This window comes from Nicotiana tomentosiformis, chromosome 8 (genome assembly GCF_000390325.3).
Source record: "Nicotiana tomentosiformis chromosome 8, ASM39032v3, whole genome shotgun sequence".
Classification (NCBI taxonomy): domain Eukaryota; kingdom Viridiplantae; phylum Streptophyta; class Magnoliopsida; order Solanales; family Solanaceae; genus Nicotiana; species Nicotiana tomentosiformis.
In genome coordinates this window covers 130,197,406-130,211,718 of record NC_090819.1, presented here as the reverse complement: position 1 = coordinate 130,211,718, position 14,313 = coordinate 130,197,406, and positions in this window count along the sequence as shown.

The following is a 14,313-nucleotide window of genomic DNA, read 5'->3' as shown; positions in this document are numbered from 1 at the left end:
TTGACTTCAAGCTAGGGAAGGCTAGTTCAAGAACTAGAGAGATCTCACTTCCGTTTACTTAGACGCCTATTTCTTATCGAAGACTCTGGCAGCTAGAACTCATCGGCAACGACTCTTACCACTAAAACCTAGGCACTCAGGCCTTGGAGCTGAGCTGTCAGTACACCGTTACCACAAACCTCTACTTTGAAGTGAAGCGACTTCGTTCATCCCGAGTCGATAATTGCCAGAGGATGGAACCCAGTAATGGCACATCAGCTTACCGATTCCTTAATAAGCATTCATTCCTGGACTTTACTTGGAACAAGTTATCCCCATATGGAGTTCACCCAAGGGAGAAATCCAATCCAATGGGTCACTGGGACTGGGCTTGACATCAAAGACAGAGAAAAGCGTATAAGCACAAAAAAGAAAAATTGTCTGGGAAAACAATACCAAGGGAATATTCTCGCTAGTGCTTTGCCCCACCACTGAACATTGCATTGCTATGGTCAATCCGGGTCGGTGCCGGACTCTTTTGTGAATCAGTCCCTTTCCTTGTCTTCAAGAGTTCGGTTAGTTGATCGAGAAAGCGGCACGACCGTAAATCTTAGCCTTTAGTTGGACAGCGGTCCCGTGAAGCTGGTATTCTCAGACCGCCTAAGAGACTTTCCGACTGTCGAAGGAAGGAAGTTCACTTTTTAGTGACCAGAAATTGACTTGTTTATTCAATTGACTTAAAGATCTTTCTTTATATTATACTAGTTAAGGCCTTCGATCATCTGTTGGTGAGGTTGATTGAAAAAGCGAAAGCTTGATAAAACCCCGTCTTTTTTAGCATCAACCACTTTTTCCCATCCCAAGTAATGTTATGAACTTTCACTCCCTATCTATACTAGAACCTCGAGCCTCTTTCTTCTTTCTATGCAGCATGCATTGATTGATGTGATAAAAGAAGCACGATGTGGAATCGAACCACAATCATTTTCCTTACATGGCGAAAGTCGAGAGTTAAAATCTAGACTCGAAAGCATATGCTTGTTAGAGGTGATCACAACTTCGCCACTCTACCGAGGGTCGAGCTACCACGCTATTGAAACCTCGTAAATTTGCTTTTCTTCAATGAGAATATAAAGAACACTAGCAATTTTGCTCCCCAGCCCCACTTAGTGTTTGAGCACCACCACCGTCACAGGTTTTACACAACAGAAAGAATTCGTCAATTCGATGCGATAGAGGACTATATAGGTTATCCAATTCGTCACTCAGTTGGTAGAGGTCAGAAAGGGTGGAGGCATTATCAAGTAAGTCGGTAATAAGTGGTCGTGATCTCTCTACCGGAGAAAGGGGAATCGTCACTTGCACCAGGGGTTGAGGTTGAAGTAGTAGGCTCTCGGACTCTAGTCTTGTTTCAGAGGAAGAGATTGAAGCTTTTAAGGCAATGCTTGAAGTAGATTCTTTCGATAGAGATACCGAGATTTATTGCTTACCTACCTTCTGCCCTTATGAATGCTGGATATGAGGATCTTACTTTATGGAAGCCAAACCTTACGCTCGATAGACTCTCTCCCTACCTGAGTCAACTTGCTTATTAGCCGCCCTTCCTTGGACAGTAGCTTGCAACAACCAATTAGGAGTACTTGCTTTCCCATATGGACATATTAAGCACCATAGTACGCTCTTCTTTCTTGGATGATGTTGGGAACGGTTTCCGAGACTTGAGCGACTATTTCCTATATCTATTTTGCTATTTCGCATAGCAGAGACTTTCTAGTAGAAAGACTTCATTCAGTGAGAACCCCAGTATGAAAGACTTGGCAAGATTGGATTCGTAGTGCAGAAAGACCTTGGATGAACAAGTCGAAACTTCTCTTTTTGGCTATACCTCCTGTAAATCAAAACACAAGTTTAGGGCACCCTAATGGTGGGCAACATGGAGATTCAATCATCATTATTTCTTTCCCTCAAACCATTACTGAGGTGAGTGTTCGGGCAAGTGGAGTGATGGCTAAGTGAGTTAGTCAACGACAAAAAGGTAAGAACTTAAGGCTACCTTTCTTGGAGTTCCACAAAGAGTCTTGATAGTACCCTAGGAAGATTATGTATGGATATATTGACCGAGACTACACAAATGAGATGCAAAGCAGTTTCTCTCATAGAGAATTCCATTGAGAACCGGGAGGAAGAGCTTCTATTCTTTCTTCTATTTGAAAAGTCTCTTTGAAAGGAGATCCACACTGGTGTGCAAAAAGAAGTAAAAGACTAAGAGGAGAGGGGTCAAGATAGACTGGCTCACATTAGCTACTCCCAATTGAGAATTTGATTGGATCGTGGGACTGCGACCTTACAATTGTATACCCATGTGCCTTCTTCCTTTTGTACGGGAAAAGAGTTAGGGATAGAAGTACTCAAGCACTAGAACCAAAAGGGCTAAGCCTACTTCCCTAGTGACTTTCCTTACTTATTCTTACTATGCTTAGACTGACTGCACTGACTGGAATGAGCGCAGGATCACTAGACTGCTAACACGATTTCATCTCTTATTCTGACATCAGATTCAAAGAGACTTAGGTTTTGGTATTCCTTTCCCTTAAATTGAAGAATGGCCCGAAGGCAAGGATTTACTTTCTCAGTTAGGCGAGAAAGAGCGAAGCAAGTCTTTTTGCTTTCACCAGGGAAACTTTCTGATCTTTCCACTCCTGAGACTTATCCCTCATTCTAAGAGCTACTTTCTTAGATAAAGCAAGGGTTAGTTAGTTAGTCTAGTGGCTGGACCTAAAGCAGAAAGCGTACTCTAGCTACTTTATACCTCCTCTCTCTAAGAGCAAGTTGAAAGTCGAATTCAAGAGCTAGACCAGCTACAGGAAGCACCAGCTTTGGTATTTTAGTTAGGGTCTCGTGTCCCCAGCTAAGAGCAGCAATTATGAGATTTCTCTCAGAAGCTACTTTCCTACAGAGAAAATAGATATCCACCGTATAGGCAAGGTAAGAACTACGATCAGAACGAAAGATAGCGGCAAGGACAAAGCAGTCATCCAAAGGGGTTCCGTAAAGTGGTCTAACCCCGGAGAAATCCTTGGAGCTTTCTCCATGTCCGACAAAGAAAACTTGGTACGAATCGGGCTGATATAATCCATTGCTCGTCTAACTAATGTACTGATCCACACAGGCTGCCCGGAGAATCCGTAGCTTCTAAGGAAGAGGGTCGATCCATAATGGATTGATGTGGCGTAGCGGCAACTGGGATCAATATGAATGAAGATTCAAGCCTAGTTATATCCTTCCTTGCTTTTGATTAAATGGATTATATCATCCAAGAGCTTAAACTAAGAGGTCAGTACTTCAAGGAAGGAACTTGCAGGCCTTATCTTATACCTTACCTCAACTAAAAAAGCTAACGAGAATGTCGATTCCATGCCTTAAGGCTGACTGACACCTCCCTTTTTCCTGGTATCCATTACCCTTCTCCCGAAAATGCTTTTTCATCGCTCTGAGGTCATCAAGTGGAATAGTTAATTACATTTAACAATCTTCAGCAGCTTTAAAGTAAAGATGCCATTTGCATGATCCAAGGCCTTCCCTGCAAAAGGCTGTTAGAAGTCTCGTTCTCGATCACAGAGCTAATTACTTCTGTCTTAAGATCTGCAATCTGGCACTTGAGGCGAATCATGCCCATAGCTTTCTGAGACTCAGTGTTGTACCCTGGGTCTTAATGCTGTTCAACTTCTTTGTGGGAATCCCGAGCTTCCTTACTGTTTTTAGGGGTATAACATTTATAGCTGACCCCGAATCTACTTGCACCTGTCGGAGTTTTACTTCACCAATATATCTTGAAAGGTACAGTGGACGATTATGGTGAAGGTCCCCTAGCAACAAATAAGTATTCTCGAGAAAATGTGAGGTATGGCTCCTCCACCTTCATCTTCTATTGTATGCCTCAGTTCTCTTCTTGAGGTACATCATTCACCTCTATCTGATGTACATGGGGTGCATACTTATCGGCTTCTGATAGAGCCTTGACACTTGTTGGATGTTAGGTGACAACCTCAACAAGGTAATTCTAGCTAGTACATTAGCTAGTTGTGCTAACAAATCATAATCAAAAGGCTCATCTAAGTCGGGAAATGATTTCTTCTTCACCCTAGAGTTTACATTCTACCATCTCGGGAAATATTCGATGCTAATCAAGCCCGGAGCCGATTCTGTCTACATCATTTAGACTGACTAGGGTCGGTGTCTCTCTCTTCAAAATCAGACTTTGAAGCCAAGATGGATATGGCACACTTACCATGTTAGAGGACTGTACAAGTGACATAGGCAAGCAATCTCCAAGTGTTCGAGTAAATGCAATGCGACATCCAGGCAAAAAAGGGCTAGGGTCCGATCTGTGCATACATCACTAAAGAAGATAAGAATCCACATATATGGGGGACCACGTCAAAGGCCCATGTTATGGAAGTAGCAGAGGCTTATGAGGGAAATAAAAAAATAGGGGGTGCTCCTATGCCAATACATTATTAAATGTACTCGATGGGCAGGAAGTCCGACTGGATTCAAAGTATGGAAGACTTTTTACGAAGAAAAAGAATGTTCCAGTTGTTATGATGGTGAATGAACTACCAGAGAGAGTTGCTACGAATGGGCCTTTCCACGAGAGATTCATGGTCTTACACTTCCACAAAAGGGTAAATGATCTCCAAGAAGAGAGGCTGGTAGCCACTTTATGGGGCTGCATACAACGAAGAATGGAGAGAATAAACCTAGAGAAAAGAAGTAATCCCCAAGTGAAGATGAAATTCAATGATGATGTCCTTAGGATAAAATATAAAAAAGGAAGTGAGGACAGAACAAATCATCGTGCAGAAACCTGGATCTCAGGAGAACAGATGCTTGTGCAGGAAGGCGCGGGAAGGCTCATCATAAAAAATAAGTAAGAAAAGGCTGAAAGAGGACTGGGGAGCCTCTCGAAGTCTCCGATCTCACAGATGGTTAGGCTGCAATTCCTTCGCTTGTGAAGAAGCTTAGTTAGTTCTCCTTCCTCGAACATTCTGTTCGCTTGCCCAAGCTTCAAGATTGAAGTTTTCACCAGAAATCTCTGTAATAAAAAAGAATGTTGTAACGAGATCACATAGGTCCAACATAATCCTCCTAACAGGCAGCCAAAGATGGGCGAGGATCAATTAGTTAGCTAACGAAGTTGATGTTGAAGTAGAAGAAGGCTAATAAATAAGAACATAGTCGGGGAATTCTAACTCTTAACTTGCTCCTGTGACTTCCTTTTCATTTAGTAGGGCATGCTAACGAGATCTCATGAGACCTTTGAATCAGTAAACTCATAATCTAGGGTTCAATTAGCGCCAACTTCAGGGGAGGGAATTCACCCCAAAGCGAATTTTGTTCGCTCTGCTCCTCTTGATTATGTTGTTCTAGACAAAAAGATGAGAGCTTTTCAAGGTATCCAGTTAGACCCCCGGGTAAAAGAGATCTATCCATTTTAGCCACCCTTTCCATTACTGATCTAGTTGCTCTTGCTATCTAACCCGCCACTTTAGTATATGATCTTTTATTGACATCAAAAAGTCAATATTTTTCTTTTTCTCGGGCCGACTTCATACATTCTATTACTTATAGAAATATTCATGCCAATCTTCTCGATATAGAAGAACTCTTTTGCACGATCTTAAGAGAGCCTAGTTCCACAAGATCCTTATCACGAGCCTTTACTTGATGAAAGGTGCCCTTTAAGATGCGCTATATCGACAAGTCGAGGATAAAGAATCCTAATGGGAATAGCTCCAAACCAAAGAAGCCCTCCATCTCGCATATAGAAATGGTTGACAGGCATAGCTATTCATGATATCGAATAGGAATGATCATTATCAGGGGATATAGATATGCCATGCTAGGATGAGCTAGGCTTTCAACAACATAAGCCACCTCCCAAGCATCTTCTCTCCAGTGCCTTTGACTATTGTCATCAACCGCAGTATTGAATTGAGACTTTCCACCTTGCTTTGGACTTGAATGGATATAATTCTCCTCTGCCAGGTCGATCTTCATTAAGAGGGTCAACCCAAGCTATTGGTCTACCTCCTATCCTTATGTTATGGTAGATTTTGAATCCCTATTGGATTTCTTACTCCAGAAAAAAGAAAGAAATCAACAATAATGTGCACACGTGAAAAGGCTTACCCCGCAGGCTGACTCTTGCAATCCAACTCTATCGAAAGAGAAAAAGAAGTTGGGACTACAACTTGCTTAGTGCAGGGCTACTTGTCGTGATTGGTTGGACACTCTCTTCATCTAACGTCTTAGCTTTGTCACTCTATTAAGATTTCCCAGCAAGTCTATTGAATGGGGTATGTAAGATTGATATTCAAAGCATCGTTAAGAGTTCTGTCTTTTAGGGAGTAGTCAAGATAAGATGACTCTGATCTTTCCTTCTATGGAGTCGGATGTGAGCTTATCGCCTAGTTATATTACTCAAAAAGAGTCAATGGGAGTAGACACATCAATAGCAGCAGACACATAGGAAGAAATCCTTGCTCTTCGGGCTAAGATGCTAACTTTGCTGTGGAAAGAGTAATGAGAGGAAAGCCTTGACCTTCCCTTGTTCTACCCTTCAAACTCAGAGATTAAAGAAGATTACTCTATGCAGCGACAAAGGCAAGATCTCTATATGTTGATAGATACCCGAGAGACTGAGTCCTTGGGGGAGAGGGGGAGAAAGGAGGCATTACTCCCAAAAAACGTGCAACCAACCTTTCCTTCCCACTTCTTCCTTGAGAAGAGAAGTTAGGGGCTCTGTTACCGCATCCGTTCCATATCATTATTCATCGTAAAGATCTCCCGGTAGAATCAAATGGTAAGTGAATCATTCCAATAGTTCCGAACAAGTCCTGCGTGGGCTCTTTGTCGAATGAGTTTGCATTCCTCAATCCAATCTTTAAACTTCCGACATCTAGAATAACTCGTTGGAGCACCCCTTCACTCACCTTTTGTTCCCATACGCATCGGCTTTTTCTAAATCGACATATTTAGGTTTTCCCAACAGGTTCCTGTTCTTTCGAAATGGCATTGCCAAAAGTCGAATCAAAGACTTGACAGGATGGCTTCTCTTAGCCCTATAGTCTTTCTCCGTCCAAACGTTTTCCAAATCAAATGATTCAAGACCTAAACTGAAAGAGACTCTACAAATAAAGCTTTTCGACTCGGCCTTGAGAAGCTTGTATCCTTTGGATTCTTGGGACCTAACGAGCCAGGACAGCCTATACCGAAGGAGAGAAATTCATACCCTACCGATTTCTAGAACTTGCGTTGCCTTTCGAGGTTCTTCATCAACTGGATAAAGAGTTTCCACTGATGGGGAGGTTCTTTAACTATCTAATTGACTTAGTGAATCGACTCTAACACTCTCTGCATCCGTGGGATCAACTCCACCTTAGAGATCTTCGAGATCCGCAACTACAAGCTCTCGAGTGGGAACAAGATCTCCTACTGCTGATAGGTATGCAATCGAAGAATCTAGCGAGATATGGAAAGGATATGATTGAACCGGACCGCATCTCCACTTGCACATGGATAATGTGCGACCCCTTTCTTTTCTTCCAAACTCGGTCGAATACGTCGTTAACCTTTGTGGTGGATCAACGAGAGTGCACCTAGCTAGGAGTGTGGTTGGTGTCACCTCCCATGCGCTAGCTCTGCCTTTGCCGGATCTTTATTCGCCCACTCCTTCATAGAGCGATGACTAAGAGACGGGAATTCTGAATTCTCTTAGTAGAGCCTGAAAGTAGCCCTTGGATCGATTCCTACCATAGACGGGTATACATTTCATCCATATCGCCTGCCTCACATGGACGGAGATCTTATGTTTATCATATCACGGCTTCCTAAGATGCTAACACATGGGCTACTATTGCTACGGGAGCTTATTGGTGGAGCAAGCAGAGCAGAGATGGAGATATAGGCTAGCTAAATGCCCTCAAATCCGTCTACGAAAACATGTTGGTACTTGACAAGTAAGTACAGCTAACCTAAAACGAGGTGCTTTCTCGGGCTCGGGAATGAGTGGTGAACCAGGAATCGACCCTATGAATAGCTCCTTACCTTAGTCATAGTTAGGTTAGGCCTACTTATTTCAAAACAAAAAGGGGAATGAATAGCCAAAGCCCCTTCTATTAAGTCAAGCAACCGAACCTCTCGGGTGACCTTCCCCTCCTTTCCGCCTTCGTACGACTAGTCTAATTTTCTTTATTCCTTCCTTGAGAGATGTACCTATCCCACCCCAGGAAGGAGAAGGGCTTATACTGATCGCCTGTCGCTGCCGAGTTGCTCTGTGCTTGCTCATTCTAGCTAGTCGTGATGAACTCTCATTATTCTTTTTTCCAGTCACCTTCTTCTCGCAACTGGACTCTTCTCTGACTAGAAGAGTTGCGCCTAAGACTCTGAAGCGAAGGGAGGTGGTCCCAAGCATTGCATATATGGCTATATAGCATCAGCATTGTTTGCAAGTCATGTCAGTGCAGGCGCATCGTAGTGTCATGGTAGCGTTAGCTATGCTCGACTAACAGGATGAGTCATGTGATTGACCTGACATTTTATTGAGATGAACTTCGAGCTACTGAACCGACAATGTGTTTTTCTACTTGTTTTGGAAGCTTGAAACGACAGACAAGTGGTGACTATGAGACGGCCTTGCTACTGAGCTTCTTGTCTTCCATCTTTCTTTATTGTGGGGTCCGCGCAACAGGAACAAAAGTGCTTCCTCTTTCTTTTTCTTTGCCACCATAAAATCGAAAATCAATGCTTTCGCGCGAAGTCCTTGTCACTGTGGAAAACTGGTACTTTAATATAGTTGATCAAGGCTGCTTAAACTTTCAAACCTGGTCAGGTCTTGGAATTGGGCTAGGAGTAACTATTGAATCTGGTGATGGCGGTGTGATAATACCAGTCGAAAGGGAAAGAAAGGGTAAGACTTTGGTCAGGCAATTATTGCAGTTTCTTATTCCGTAGATTATCCAATCCTTCTTCTTGAGCCTTTTAGAGGGCTTTCAGATAGTTTGGTACCGGCTATCGGTAAAGGAAACATATGCCTCTAACTCAGTTCATTCCCTATATAGTAATGGTTGGTACCCCGGTACCCCTTTTTGGTTCAACCAAGGTAGGCTCGTGCCCGAGTTCGCTCATGTAAAGAAGGTTCTAGCGGTAAAGTAAAGAAAATACTCCTTTCTTGCTTCCTTAGGGTACGCCCCCTATCGCCTTTCATTCAGAAAATGAATTATCTGCACTGGCTTTAGTTAGCCGTGAAGTATGCTGATACCCCGGTTGTCTATAAATTGTCATAATAAAGTGTGATAACCTTAAATTCTCTCTGTACTTTGTTTCAAATAAGCACCTTGAAGCTAGATAATCCAGCCAGTAAGCCATAAAATAAAGGGGAAAATTAGTAAAGGTGCCTTGCATGAAACTAACTATTCTAAAACATGAAATGGGGAAGGAGAAAGAAAGGAAGGACTATCTATTCGATTGATTTACTTTTTATTACCCCGTCTGCTCTCTTGTTCATATATTGGTTTTTTAGATTTGATTCCCAGTATGCTCTAGTATAGAGAAAGGTAGACTTTGTTTTCTCTATACTAGTACGAGAGATTGAACCTGCAAGTGCTAACCTAACAGAAAAACCTCCTCTAGGGAAATGGCTCCGATGCATGTAATAAAGAATAGGCATGCTTGGCTTACTTAAATCTGAATTGGGGAAGGGATTGCCTACCTGTCTAGTTAGCTTGAAAGAAAGCGTAAGGAAAGCCTTTGGGCTAGTAGTAAGGCATTGGGGATCGTATACCACTAAGGAGAGAGGCCAGTCTTCCTACTCAGCATAGGACTTAGTTGGGAAGAGACTTTTTTCTTCTCTCCCTGTCGATCTGGGAGCAGCCTTGTCTTTTCCTTTGTACTATTTGTAGTTGATAAAGAATAAGATCTGGAAGCGGATAGGTGGATGGTAGGGAAGGCTAGCATACATAATTTCTCTAAGAATAAGTGAGTTTCATGATGAGTCCAGCTCGTAGTGACCGTAAGACTGTGTTATGGCAAACGAGGAATGCCTTCCAAGTCTATAGTCTTATAAAAGTAGTAATGCCGCATTCCCTCTTCAGTTATCGTGAAATTTCTCAGTTCTCTTCTCTATGAAGAATGCCTCCTCGTTCTTTGTCCATTCCCATTCTATGGAGAAAGAACTTCTTTCGGGTGTTCGATCAGGCTTGCTTAGGCCGAGTAAGCAACTGAAGAGATTTCGTATACAAGTTTTCAGTATTAGAAAGGTATGGGTGATTACAGTATATTTTGGCCTGTAGTTAGCTCTGCTTAAGGTAGTGAAGTGAGCTATTAGCTCATGTTCCGCATCTAAATCATTATCTTAGTTAAGGAATCAAGCACCCAATCCAATAAGAGTTCAAATACGAATCACGTCCGATACGAGAGAAATAACATAGTAGTAAAGAAAGCGCATAAACCCATTCCTTCGTAAGTGGCGCCATAGGCAATGCTCTATCTAAAAACCATTCTTTATTTAAGGCCGGTAGGGGGAACCTTCCACATGAAAGCGACCGATCAAGAAATGCAAAGAGAAGGGGAATGGGTAGTGATGACGGCATCTCGATTGGTATCATTTAAATGCGAATATAGGCCTGATTGAAGCATAAAAGTGAAATAATAATAATGAGAGGCTTTTTTCCGTTGACGGTCATCTTACATGTCTCCTACGCTATGCTCTCAACTGGATCAATCGCTTTGTCCTGATTTATTGAACAAGTGCCATGTGGAACATGTTTTGTGTAATTTCACTCTTTATGTAATATTTCTTTTCTTACTGATTGAATTCAGGTAGAGAGAGGAATATTCGATCAAAATCATTAGTCCGATAGGGGGATAGTATACATTCAATCTGGATAAGACAGTGAGATGAAAGACGAATCAAGCAAGAAAGGCAGAAAGGGGTCCGCTTTCTCGAGTGATAGTTTTTATGGGGTTAGTCTGACTGTCCTCATTATAATTGGTAGGAATGCGAGTAAAAGGATAGTCGGCAAAATTATATGAATTGAATGAGACTTCAGCTTCGACAATCATATCCTCCCTCCATCAAATAAGGTGGAGTGGGCAAGGCATAGAAGACAGGAAAATACAAGCTCAAACTTCAGCATTTCTATTACCTGCGGAAGTAAAGGAAGCATTTCCAGTGAATAAGAACTAGAATTTCTATTGGGTCAGGACCTAAGAGATATTGGAAAGGTTTAAATAAAAGTGTGCCTAGCGTGTTTTGCTCTCTCTTATTAGAAGAAGGAAGGGGCGCGACCCCACTCAGCTCGAAGAAGTAGCTCTTTCAACTAATCCATACTTTTCCTTTCCTTCTCCTCGCTACTATAAAAATGTTGAACTTCTTTTTTTTACAATAAGAAAAGATCACGTCACCGCTGGTGGCAGAGAGGTCGACGCCTGTGTTTTGGGTCTGGGGGGTGGGTCTTCCCTTTCTCAATTATGACGTACTCGGTTAGGTTGCCATCTAGGTCTCGGTCGGGGGAGACTTCCAAATTATGGTCTAATTCTTCCCTTCCCTTGATTCACGATCCTTGCAGCTTCATTAATCCCCCATGTGTCGGGACCTGAACCGTGGTGGTGCTCTTTTATAGCTTCTTCTACATAGGCTCCGTAACTTCTAGAATTTAAAAAGGAAGCTTTTCCAATCCCGAACAAGATCAAAAGAACTGATCGCTTTCTACAATAACAAAATAGTTATCTACTAGCCATGTTTTCTTTCTGTGATAATGCTGTAGCGTTAGACTCCAAGAATTTTGGAAGCTGAACATGCTCAAAAGATGCCTAAAGCTTTTAGCTGTGATCATTCGACGCCGAGTGAAACGGTTCCTCTCTAAATAAAACCAAAGTTCCACTAGAACCAAGGAAAGAGATAGATCACATCTTGTCCAAATGCCAATCCTCCTAGTTTGAAAGAGAAAAAAAGTGGAGATGTGCGAAAAAAGATCACTCCTAACTAACCAGTCAAGTGAAAGGAGCCCGCTTACCCACTCCCCTTTCCCCCCATTGCTAGGAGCCTCACCCTCTTGACTTGATATGTCAAGAAGACTACAACCGATAGTGGATCACCTTTTGCTTAAAAAGGCCCGCCCATCTAATATATATGATAAAGGAAGTAGGCTGTTTTTAGCTATTTTTGCTTTTTCTTTTGTTTTGTTTTCTGGGTGTCTAATATAAGATGTATAAAGTGCTCATACTCATCCATTAGGATGCTCTCCCCTTCAAGAGCTCTGCTAGCATACTAACTTGGTTACCTAACATTGAATTAGGTAGGACACTCGTCCTACTTCATAGATAGAAAAAGAACTAGTAAGTCCATTATTTGTAGTACCCCTAAGAGACCTTTTTCCTTTCATTGTATTGTATTAAATAAAAGCTAAAGCACTTTCTTTTAAGAATGTATCTAGTTCCATCTTTCTTTCGTTAGTTAAGCCATTTTTTTCTAAAAAGGATTGTAGTAATTCTGGTTTGACTCTATTTGGAATGGTTCTCTCATATTGAGAAATTCTGTCTAGTGGCATTCGATCACAGAATCCATTGACAGCTGCATAAATGACTAGAATTTGTTTTTCAATTGGCAGTGGTGCATATTATGGTTGTTTCGGTACTTCTGTCAGCCTTGCACCTCTAGTGAGTAATGCTTGAGTCGCAACATCAAGGTCTGAGCCAAATTGAGCAAGGGCGGCCACTTTGCGATATTGTGCCAATTCTTGTTTTGAACTACCACATACTTGTTTCATATTTTTCAACTGAGCGGAAGACCTGACGTGACTGACAGATAAGCCGACGTTAATCTCATGTCTAATTCCGAGATAAAAGAGCTCTATTTCCAAACAGATTTGTCCATTAGTAATGAGGATCACATTGGTGGGAATATAGGCCGATACGTCTCCATCTTGTGTTTCAATGACGGGTAAGGCGGTCAAGCTACTTGTGCCTGTCTGGTCCGATCATTTAGTCGCTCTTTTTAAGAGACGAGAATATAAATAGAAAACATCCGCTGGGAAAGCCTCATGACCTGGTGGTCGGCATAACAATAATGACATTTGTCGATATGCTACCGCCTGTTTACTAAGATCATCATAGATTATTAATGCGTGCATTCCATTATTGCGGAAATATTCCCCCATGGCACACCCAGAATATGGAGCCAAAAATTGTAGAGGAGCAGGATCCGAAGTGGTGGCTGCTACAAGAATAGAATATTTCAAAGCATTTGCTTCTGAAAGAATTTGAACTAATTGTGCCACCGTTGAGCATTTCTGTCCAATCGCTACATAGACACAATACAATATCTCACTCTCAGAGGTGGACCTTGAGTTCAGTTGCTTTTAGTTTAATATGGTATCGATAGCAATAGCAGTTTTTCCAGTTTGTCAGTCCCCGATTATAAGTTCTCGTTGACCATGACCTATAGGAACCATGCTATCTACCGCTTTTAACCCTGTTTGTATAGGCTAATGCACATGTTTACGTTCAATAATACCAGGGGCTTTCACTTCGACACGTCTTCGCTCGTGATCGCTTAGAGACCCCATTCTTTCAATAGGTACTCCCAAGCCATCGACACGTCTTCGCTCTATTACCAAGTTTGTCACGCCCCAAAACCGAGGAGCACGACCAACGCTCAACCGAGTGAACCCGACCGAGCAAGCCTATTAAATTCCTTCTACCCAAACTCATTCATGAATAAAGAGAATATATGTTTTTCTTAAATAAACAATAAAGTTGTCATGTCTGCAATTACCAATTTCTTACCAATAGTTTCATCATTTTTAAAGTCTCAAATGGACAAGTAATACAACCACAACATAACATAGTTTTTCTTTCCCCAATACCAATACACAACCCACACTATGTCTACGGAGCCTCTATAGATAAAGATGAGTACAATGATAATTCCGGAAACAAGGCTCCGGCTATACCCCAAACAGAATACATAAAGAACAAAAGATACATGACCCCGGGATGTAGTGGGGCTCACCAAGTCAGCTGGGAAGTAGGTGTACTTCTATCACTGATCAATATCTCCTTCTGTGGAACCACCTGCATCCATTTAAAGATGCAGCGCCCCCGGCAAAAAGGACGTTAGTACCGTCGAATAGTACTAGTATAAAAACTAAACACCAATTTAAGAATTCAAAAATACAAGATGAATATGATGAACCAGTGCGGCAATAGTATAATATAGATAACCGTCTCAACCATAGCAAGCTTATTAAAAGCTATCAACAACATTTATAG